Source organism: Canis lupus, chromosome 10 (assembly GCF_003254725.2).
Source record: "Canis lupus dingo isolate Sandy chromosome 10, ASM325472v2, whole genome shotgun sequence".
NCBI lineage: Eukaryota > Metazoa > Chordata > Mammalia > Carnivora > Canidae > Canis > Canis lupus.
The window spans coordinates 28,047,033-28,058,541 of NC_064252.1; positions in this window are offsets into that span (position 1 = coordinate 28,047,033).

An 11,509-nucleotide genomic window follows, 5' to 3' on the forward strand; every position below is an offset into this window, starting at 1 on the left:
GGGTCCTGGGATCCAGTCCCACATCGGCCCCCCGCAGGGAGCCTGCTTCTCCCTCTGCCTGGGTCTCTGCCTCTCTCTTGTGTCTTTCATGAATAAATAAATAAAATCATAAAAATAAAAATAAATAAAAGGCTTCTCAATGGAAACCCTGATTCCTGACACTGCAAACTCTCCTCCCAGTCGCTCCTTCCTGGTTAAAGGACACGTCCGTCTTCGCGGTCGCTAGGAATCGAACTGGCGCCACCGTTGACTGCATCAGCAAATCCCGTGGACCGACGGAAGATACCCGAGGTCCCCCCCCCCGGCCCATGTCCGATGTCCTACCCTCCACACCACCTCCCTGCTCCCGGTGCTGCCGGCCTGGACGCGGCAGGGAGGTGAGCGCAGGCTCTCCCCGCGGCGCCCTTGTCCCACTGGGGTCTAGTCCTCAGGCGGCCGCCAGGGGGCGCCTTCTCGATGCGGATGGGGTTTCTCGCTCAGGGCAGGAGGGCGCGGTGGTCACGGGGCCTCCAGGCCCCCAGCCGCTCTGCTGGTGCCCGCCTTCTTGCCGCCCCTGAAAACGCCCAGCGCCTCCCCGCTTCTGCCCCTGGCGGGTCCTTCCGCCCGCTGTACCCTTCCCCGACGCTGCAGAGCGCAGTCTGGCTTCTAATCCCATTGACTGCTTCCCTTCTCCGTCTCTCTCTTCTCCTCGGCCTCCCCTGTTAGCTTTTTGCGGCACTTTCACCACCTGTATTACCATTGTATGCATTAACCTGTGTCTTGTCTGGGTCCCTACCAGCATGTGACCTTCCCCGGGGGGGAGGGGGGGGCAGGGACTTGGTTTTGCCCACTGCCATTTCCCCGAGGGCCTAGCACCCAGGACTAGTTTGTTAAATACGGGTTGCATGATGCCTGGTGTGTGTTCCGAAAAGGGCCCAGGGGCTCGCAGACAGGAGGCCATCCTCCCCGCAGCCGCGCGCCCCGGAGATTGCAGGTGTCTTCCCCTCCCTGCTCAGATCCGAGTCCCCTGGCCCACCCAGCAGTGGAGCCAGCAGAACCAGAGGGCTGGCATCCAAGGCCAGGCACAAGGAGAAAGGCAGGAGCCAAGGGGTTTAATGGCCTGGGGGTCCTTGGAGGAGGAAGGAGACTATGAAAATCAAAACCCAAGACCCATGCTTGGACAAGATGGGGAGGATGCACTGCATGGCATGGAGAAGTTGCCCCCAGACTCCTAGAGTCTGTCTGTCCAGGGCAAAGGTGTGTCCCTACTTTGGCTTGTTCTGTGCCCTTTATGTGCCTGCCTGAAGGCTACCGGGCAGGCTGCGGTTGAGCTCTCTGCTCCTGCCCTTCCGTGAGAAGGACTGAGGTGTGGGGAGGTAAGCAGAGGGTGCGGGGCTCCAGCCAGGGGGGACACCCAATGCTCAGTCTTGGAGGAGAAACAGGATTTCGTCAGGTAGAGGGGGAGGGCGGGGATTTTGGGTGGAGTGAATGGCAGATGCAAGGCCAGACTGAGTGTGGCTCTGAAGACCTACCAGCGGTCTGGTCTGGGCCTGGTGGAGGGACAAAAGAGTGGGGGTGGGGACAAACATGGGGACCTTCCCTCCTTGAATCGGAGTGAGCCTCCCCTAGGGCCAACATGATCCCATTACCAGTTGGGAAAGCTCCTGGCCTTCCTCCCACAGCCCCCAGCACCTGCACTCACCTATCTACATTCTTAACTAAAGCTGTGGAGGAGAGGGGTGGGAGGGTGCAGCACCTGGGTGGCTCAGTGGTTGAGCATCTGCCTTTGGCTCAGGGTGTGACTCTGGGGTCCTGGGACTCGATCCAGGCTTTTCACATTGGGCTTTCTGCAGGGAACCTGCGTCTCCCTCTGCCTGTGTCTCTGCCTGTCTCTGTGTCTCTCATGAATGAATAAATAAAATCTTTAAAACAAAACAGAATTAAACTAAAGCTATGGGTGGAAAGTGGGAGCCCAAGTGGAGAAACAATAGGAGGGAAGAACTGCAGGGCCCTGCAGGGGCCTGGTGCTGGGTGCTGGGACTGAGCAAACAATGCCCCATCAGAGGAGTATTCAAATGCATGAGCAAACTTAGGGGAGGTCAAGGTAGCTTCTCAGTCAGCCGGGAGAAAATCCACTGTTTGGTAAATGGCTCTGCTCGATGAGTAGCCATCTGGAAAAAAAAAATAGCATTTGCTCTGTAGATATGTAGCAAATAACCAAATGTAAAAAGGTAAACTATAACACGGTGCACAGAAACCATAGAAGAACGTTTCTTAAAATGTGATTTCAGAGTGGCAAGGCCTTTCTGGGAATCACAAAGAACCTAGATGCCATAAAAGAAAAGCCTAATGAACTGAACAATATCAAGATGAAAAAAAATCTCCATGGTTCAAATCACTATTTAGTGAAGCCAATGATGGAGCTGGGAAAACACGACTCTGGCGATGGAGGGAGAGCTAATTTCCCTAATATGGAAATCAATGAAAAGCCCCAACGCCAAAGAAGAAAATGAGCTAGGGTATGAAAACACAGTTCACAGAAAAGGGAAATACAAATGGCTTTTAACCCTCTGGAAAAATGCTCACTCATACTAAAAGAAATGCAAATGAACGCTCCATTGCAGTATAGCTGTTTTTGTCCTGGAGCATCAGAAATAAGAAAGTCGCCTGAAAGCCTGTGCTGGGAACGTGGGAGAGGAGCTTTCGGGTGCTGCTGGTGGGAGGGTGAAGGGGTACAGCCCCCGTGGAGGGTATTTGGCACAAAGGATGCCCCTGTCACCCAGCAGCCCTCCCCAAGGGAGGGGCCTTCAGATACTCGCACCTGGGGGAACTGTGCAAGTGCACTGTTGTACAGGCCACGGGGCAGGAGGAACAAAAGGTGGGGGGAACCTACCTGTCCTTTCTTTAAAAGATCTTATTTATTTATGAGAGACAGAGACACAGGCAAAGGGGGAAGCAGGCTCCATGCAGGGAGCCCGACGTGGGGCTCGACGTGGGGCTCAACGTGGGGCTCAACGTGGGGCTCAACGTGGGGCTCAACGTGGGGCTCAACGTGGGGCTCGAAGTGGGGCTTGATCCAGGGTCTCCAGGATCAGGCCCTGGGCTGAAGGCGGTGCTAAACCGCTGAGCCACCCGGGCTGCCCCTACCTGTCCTTTCATCGGAACTAATCAGAATAACTCAGGCCAAACAATGGGATTCACCTGCAACAATGAAGCAGGAAGCTCTTTCTGAACCAAATTCAGAACAAACTTCAAGGTACACAGTAAATGGAAACCAGCAAAGTGCAGCACACTGGGCATTCTGGGCTCCTTTTTGGGGTGAGAGAAAGGAAGTGAAGAATGCTTTTTTTTTTTTTTTTCTGCTTGAAGATCCCAGGAAGGACACACGCAAAAATGGCAATGGAAGTGACCTTCTAGGAAGGACTGGGTGGCTGGGCGGTGGGTCAGGAGGGTGACTTATCGTAATAAGTTCTTTTGTAGCTTTTGAATTTGGGGCCAGGTGAATGTATTACTCATTTAAAAGTAATATGAAAATATTAAATTATAACCAATAAACTTAAAAAGGTTTGCTGTCTAGATCCCAGGTTGGGGAGTGGGATGGTTGTGTTATCCTGGGAGGAGGATGGGGGAGATGTTGAGTTGGAGAGGCTGATGGGTGTCTGGGATCGGTTGAGGGCATCTCCAGCAGGTCTCTGGAATGACGATGGGAGCCCTGGAGTGGCTGGGGTGGCCCCGAGGGTGTGAAGAGAAAGGCCAAGACAGTGTACTAGGAGCAGGTGTATGAAGTAGAGCAGCAGAGTGTGCCTGCAGAGGAACCAGAAGGAGCCACTCCGTGCATCCATCCATTGGAGGAGGGTGGCCTGGGAGTGCTCCCTGAGGTCCAGGCAGGGGACAATGGGAACCTGGCTGTGCTGGGTCTCTAGGTGTGTCTGGGGCAGAAGAAAAGCCCCTAATGAAGAGAGGGGTCTGCACTCTGCATCTAGGGCTTCATGGGAAAAATCCCCTCCTTGAATCTGGAATTTGCCCTATGGAGCTGTTAGCCTCAAATATGGTTCCTCTACCAGGAAGGAAGGAGATGGCTGGAACTGACCAGTGGCCCAGGGAGTTTGGTTGCAGGTGGATGCGTCGGGTGTGGGGGAATAATCATCAGCTTCTATCTGAATCCACCTTCAGTAATTTGACCCCAGAGCTCAGTCACTCTGGGAGGACCCTGCTAGACTGGGGACCAGACTCCAGCCCCTGGGGGCTGCTCTTAGAACTGGCCACGTCTCTTTGGTCACTTCTCTTGGTTGTGACACTGAACTTGTAGCTGATCCAAGGCAGAGGGGACCTCCACCCAAATGGCTTCCCAGGATGCCTCCAGGGGGCCTACCAGAGACACCAAGGGCACCTCCACCTCCCAGGGGTTTCCTCATGTTTTTTTTTTAAGTTTTTATTTCTATAATAATTTTTAAGTGCTAGCTTAAAATATAACATAATAAATATAATAAAGTCTTTAAAAATGCTGGCTGCTATTTTAATAAAAGTTTACATATTTTTAGTAAGATAAAGTAATTCTAGAGTTTTATGCATATGATAGTAATATAGCCTAAAGATTTATAAAGGAAAAAGAAAAAGTGAGGACAGCCCAGTGGCTCAGCGGTTTAGCGCCGCCTTCAGCCCAGGGCCTGATCCTGGAGACCCAGGATCGAGTCCCGTGTCGGGTTCCCTGCATGGGGTCTGCTTCTCCCTCTGCTTGTATATCTGCCTCTCTCTCTCTGTGTCTCTCATGAGTAAATAAAATCTTAAAAAAAGAAAAAGAAAAAATGAGAGAATTACAAGGAGAATTGACAAATTTACCATCATGGTGGAAGAACTGACATACCTTTCCAGTAGCTGATAGATCAAGCAAGAAAAGGAAAACAATTTATAACGATATAAAAGATTTGAGCAGGGCAGTTAATACCTTTGGTTTATTAGACATATAGAGAACACTGATTATCTACATATTTATGGAAATATGAGCCTCGTACTAGCTCACAGGCAAGTCTCAACAAATTTAAAAGTATTGGTGTGATGCAGTCCATGTTCTTTGACAATACCACTAAGAAAACGGTAACAAAAAGACGATTCCTTCCTCCAACATTTGAAAATTAACACACTTTCAAATAACTCAATGATCAAAAAGAAAATCAGAATGAAAATCTTAAGATATGTAGAACTAAAACATAATAAAATGTTACATATCAAAGTTGTAGGTTGTGACAGATATTATGTATATTTTGCCACAACTAAGAAGAAATGGTAGGCTGCAGCTAAAGTTGTATTTGAGGAAAATTTATAGCCATAAAAAGTTGCTATTAGGAGCACAAGAAGGCTGAAAATTCCTGGACCAAGCATTCAAAATTGAGAAGTAAAATAACAACAATGCAATAAACCCAAAGGAAAAAAATAAAGGTAAGAACAGAAATTAGTTAAGTGAGGAAAAATTGTATAATAGGGTTAAAACAGCCAAAAGTTGGTTCTTTGAAAAGCTCAGTCAAACTAACAAATCTGGGGACCAATTCATAAAAAAGTTTGGAAACAAAAATAATCAATATAGGATGAAAAGAAAGAAGAGCTGTAACAGAAATTAAAAAGGAGATGTTAAAAGTTATAGAATACTATGAAGAGCTTCCTATCAATAAGTTTGAGAACCCAAACAAAAAAAAAAAGGCCCACACTTAGCCAACTGAGCCCCCCCAGGTGCCCCCATATGGCTTTGTTAATGGTAAAAAATATTCTAGTAGAGACAATTTCATATTATTCAAATTCCTCTAAAAATAGAAAAAGAGATAATGTCAGGGGGTGCCTGGGAGTCTGCTTGGGGATTTCTCTCCCTTTCCCTCTGCCCCTCCCACTTTAAATAAATAAATAAATAAATAAATAAATAAATGTTTTTTTAAAAAAGAAAGAGATAAGGTCACTAAACTCTTCTAGTGAAACTAGCACAACCTTGATTCCCTCCCCCTGCCCGCAAAAGACAGTATGAGAAAAGGAGGAACATAATGTCCAATCGTACCCATGAACAGGGGCCCCACCCCCACCCCATATTGACAATTTGAAGTTGGCTACATACGCAAGACAATCATCCCGACTGCATTCCTAAGGGTGCAGTTTAAGCTGTGATAACAAAAAGTTGATAAAGCACAGGGCTTGAAAGAAGGCACGGTGTATTTCTTTTCTTTTTTTAAAAAAATTATTTATTCATCAGAGACACAGGCAGAGGGAGAAGCAGGCTCCTTGCGGGAAGCCTGATGTGGGGACTCAATCCCAGGACCCAGGGGTCCCGACCTGAGCCCAAGGCAGACGCTCCACCACTGAGCCACCCAGGCGACCCAGCACAGTGTATTTCTGTCTCAAGTCCAGAGTGAGCCACCTCCATCTACCATCCCCCACCCGTCCAGGATTGCACCAGCATTTCTATTTCATAGCCAGTGGGGAGAGGGGCAAAAAAGATGGACAGGACAAAGGGTTTAAACCTTCAAGGAGATGATGACTCAGAAATTGCCCGCATTAATTCCCTGTGTGCCCTCCTCTGCCACACTTAATCATAAGGACACATATCGCTGCAAGGGACGCTGAGAAATTTGGTTTTGAACTGGGTGAGCCTGTGGTGGGGCTGCAAGCCCTGCAGCTCTGTTACTAAAAAGAAGGAACAGAGAGTGGCTAGTGAGGGACCGCCAGCAGCACTCCCCAGAGTGACTAAGTTGGGTTCATGCAGGAATGCACGGGTAGTTGAACACTAGCAAAATGGATTAGTGTTATTCACATCTCCATAGACACAGGGAAAAGAAAGCATTCGATAAAATTAAACACTTGTGATAAAAACAGAACAAAACTGCTGTTACTAACAATAGCAGGGAGACTTCTTGAACTGATAAGAATATCTGCCAGGAGCCCACATCATCTTTAATGGTGAAAAGATAGAAGCACACTTTTAGAAATCAGAAATGAAACAGAGACACCCATCATCACTCATTCTATTCAACACTGTGGTGGGGGCTCCAGACAACCCAAGGAATTAATATTGTAAGGCTTAGCAGGAAGGAGTAAAACTGTCCTGTTCCACAAATGAAGGCTATCTACAAAGACAGTCTTAGACTTGCTAGTAGCAAAATCTCCAGATAAATTATAATAAGAATTTCTATCCATATGGCCATATATAAAGGTATAATATATATATAAGTCCAATATGCAAAATTTGACATTTTTCCTGCATAGAAGCAACAAACAGAAAATGCAATTTTAAAAGGTGTTCGTTACGATGCCAGTGAAACTAATAAGGTATCAAGGAATAAATCTCATGCAAAAATGTGCATGACCTTTCTGGGGGGAAATTATAAAACTTTATTGAAAGATATAAAGAGGAAATATAACATGTTAATGGGTAGGAAGACTCAATATTACAAAGATGTCAATTTTCCCCAAATTCCTCTATAAATTGAACCGAATTCTAATTAGAATCCTGACATAGTTCTTCCCAGAACTTGACAAGCTTATTCCGAAATTTATACGAAAGAGCAAATGGTCAGTGATAACCATTATGAAAAAAGTTCAAGAGAGGAGAATTTTTACCCTGCCAGACATAAAGACCTAGCATAGGATTTCGGTAATTAAGGCAGCGTCATGCTGGCTTCAGGGATGACAAATAGGCCAACAGGCAGAGGAGCTAGGAGCAGACTCACACCCGGGCAGACACCTTCCAGGAGACAGGTGGGCAAGCTGCGGCTCCTTGGGGAAAGGCAGGCAGGGTGCCTCAGCCAATTGTGCCAGAACAGTTGGTTATGGAAACAACACAGTTACATCCATATTTCATCATATCCTAAAATCCATCCCAAGTGTGTAAAGGCTTGAACATGAAAAGCAAAACTTTAAAAGCTTTATTTTTTTTAAAAGATTTTATTTATTTGAGAGAGAGAGAGAGAGCACGAGGTGGGGAGAGGGAGAGGGAGAAGCAGACTCCTCTGCTGAGCAGGGAGCTGATGTGGGGCTGGATCCCAGGACCCTGAGATCATGACCTGAGCTGAGGCAGACACCTAACCAACTGAACCACCCAGGCACCCCCAAATTTTAAAAGCTTTAGAAGAAAACACAGGAAGACGTCTTTATGAAATGGGAGTACCTAGAGAAGGATTTCTTACAACTCACTCCATAAGCAATGTCACCAGAGAAGAGGTTTACAGGAGACTACATTCAAATAAAAACTGTTGAAAAGTCATGACTACTGAAAAGACACCTCCAAGCCTGGAAAAAAAGATATGCAATGCACTTGGCAGTTTGGGAATCAGAGTATACAAAGAACTTCCTCCAAAGAGATATAAAAGAATGGAGGAATGGACCAAGAAAAAAATATGAAGAGGCAGTTTAGGGAACAGGACACACAAATATCCAATAAATACTTGCAAAGATGCTCGATGGCACCAGAAGTAAGTTAACATAAATTAAAGCCAGCATGAGATGCCAGTTCACATCCACGAGGTTGAACAAAGCGTAAAGCCTACAAGGCCGAGTGTGGACCCTGAGCGCCCCTTAAGCATGACTCCTCGCTCTTTTGGGGGAAAAGGTGGACGTGGCCTCCAGCTCTGCGGCTGCATGTCTAAGGAAACCTCACACACCAGCTCCAGGAGTCCGCATGCATCATAGCAGAGCTGTTTGTAAAGCAAGCTTTGCAAACCTCACACATGTCCATTCACAGGACATTGGATAAATATATTCTTCATATCACGGAAGATTACATCCCAGCAAAGATAACCGAACTAGAAGGAGAAGTTAAACATTTACCAGCACATGGCTGGGTGGAGGCTGGGCCTCCCAAATCCTCAGGCTTCTGGTGAGGAGGGAGTGTGCTGACCTGAGTGGCCTCAGAACCAGGACCTCAGGGCAGCCCGGGTGGCTCAGTGGTTGAGCATCTGCCTTTGGCTCAGGGCGTGATCCTGGAGACCTGGGATCCAGTCCCACATCAGTCTTCCTGCATGGGGCCTGCTTGTCCCTTACTTGTGTCTCTCTCTGCCTCTCACTCTGTGTCTCTCATGAATAAATAAATAAAAACTTAAAAAAAAAAAAAAAAAAAAGAACCAGGACCTCAGCGAGGACAAGCTAGGGGGGTGGACTGGGGCTGAAATGAGCTGGGGTTCTACAATAGGCCCAGGTACCTGAGGATGGGAGAGACTGTCTCCTAAGGAAATGAGTTCCCCATCACTGGAAGTATGTAAGCAGGGGCTGGGCAGCTGCCCTGTGGAGCCAAGGGCTGGATACCACCGATGCAAGGGCGGGGTTGGGTAAACACGGCCTTGGTGCTCCCTGCACGCATGCTCAGAGGCCCCGCGGTTCTGTGATTCAGGGTGGTCAGGGGGACAGGACTGACTGAATAACCAAACTGTGACACATCCCGGCGATGGAACCTGCCTGCTGCTGAGAGGGGACAGGCCCTGGCACATGCAGCAACGTAGATGCGTCCCCAGGACACGCTGAAGGAAAGAGGCCTTTGCAAAAGGTCACATACTGCGTGATTCCCTTTATGCGAGATTCTAGAAAGTGCAAAGTAGTGCACATCACAGCTTCTGTGTGGTGGGGGGAGGGAGGGAAGTTCCACAGTGGTGGAAGTGTTCTGTGATGATGTCCGGAATCTTGATCCGAGGCGGGGTGTTTAGATCTGTCAAAATGAATGGGATCGTGTACTCTAAATGGACCCATCTATTGTGTGTAACCTACATCTCAATATAGACTCTTAAAAAGGAAGAAGAAAGAGAAGGTGGAGAGGACTGGAAAGGAGGCCAGGGCTGCTGCATCATGGCTGTGGTCACACGACTAGGGCCTCAGTGTCCCTCTGAAAGGAGGGAGCACCTAAATTCATTTCCAGTGTATGGCCACAAAAGTCAGCGAGTCTCTCTGTGCCTAGGTTTCCTCATCTGTAAAGTGGGGGGAACAACAGAACCCCCTCCAGCCCCGTGCTCAGAGCAGTGAATGTCACGCTGGAAGCATGCAGCCGTGGCTACCGTCCCTCAGCCCTGTGTCCACCCGGATGCTGAGTCTGGGCTGCTCACCTCCCATCTTGTTCCTCTGCCAACCCTGGCCTCTCCACAGCCTGAGGGCCACCTGCAGCTCGGGACCTCCCAAAACAGTGGTTGCAGGGTGACTGGGTCGCTCTCACTACATTTCACAAGTTATTAGGGGCCAGCTTTCTTTTTTTTTTTTTTTAATTTTTTTATTTTTTATGATAGTAACAGAGAGAGAGAGAAGAGAGAGGCAGAGACACAGGCAGAGGGAGAAGCAGGCTCCAAGCACCGGGAGCCCGACGTGGGATTCGATCCCGGGTCTCCAGGATCGTGCCCTGGGCCAAAGGCAGGCGCCAAACCGCTGTGCCACCCAGGGATCCCTCGGGGCCAGCTTTCTAATCTGGTTTTGTGTCCCCTAAAGTACCAAGCCCAGGGCTAGGTATTCAAGTGGTATATAATCAATGCATGCAGAGTGAAGGAGGGAGTCTGACTGCCCTACATCAGGGAGAACTTTGCTTGGGTTTTTTTGGAGTGGCTTTTCCACACGGAGGGCAGGTGCAGTTGGAGGGCCACACTCTGTATAGTTGGGCAGGCTGTTAACTGCATAAGGAAGCTCCGCCCCGGAGGGGTGAATGCGGGATAAAACCCAGTACATATACCCCTTTGCAAGTCATATGTGTCTTACCAAAGAGGTGCATTCTTCTTCTTTTTTTTTTTTTAAATAAACATTTTGTTCTGGAACAATTTTAGATTTACAGAAAGTTTACGAAGCTAGGAAGAGAATTCACCTATATCCTTCACCTGGTTTCCCCTTACATCAACATCACTTACACAACCATGGTCCGTTTGTCAAAACTAAGAAACAAACATTGGTACAACGCTGTCCACTCAATTTGAGATCTGATTTGGATTTTACTACTTTTTCTGCTAATGTTCTTTTTCTGTTCCGGGATCCAACCCAGGACATCACATTACATTTAGATTTTTGTTGTTGTTGTTTAGATTTATTATTATTGTTGTTGTTGTTGTTTAAATTAACAGAGATTGCCCCAGGGACTAGCAGTGCATGGGAAAAAGAAGGTGGGCACAGGGGAGCACCCGGAATAAAGTCCTTGGGTGATTTGTGAGGGAGGAAGCCCAGGGTGGGTCACGGGGGAGGACACTGGCCTTCCTGACCCGGTCTGAGCACCGTGAAGTGTTTTCCACGGTCTCAGCTCAGCTTATGCAAAGGGCAGAGGAAAGTTATCAAAATTTGTGGGTTGGTTTTAATCATCGACTGGCCAAGTATTGGAGCAGGCCGCTGTCCTGGGGTTTCCTGGTTCGTCCTCAGTGACAGTCGGGGGTGGGTGACCAGTGGCTCTGCTTACTTCTTTGCTTGGGTGTGGGGAGCAGTGACAATGAACAGTAAGATCCAGGTGAACTCGGATCCCACAGGGAGGCCCAGGGAGGCCCAGATTCCAAGTGTACTCATGGCTAAGGGGGAGCACTCCTCCTCCCCACGAGCTGCAGAACTC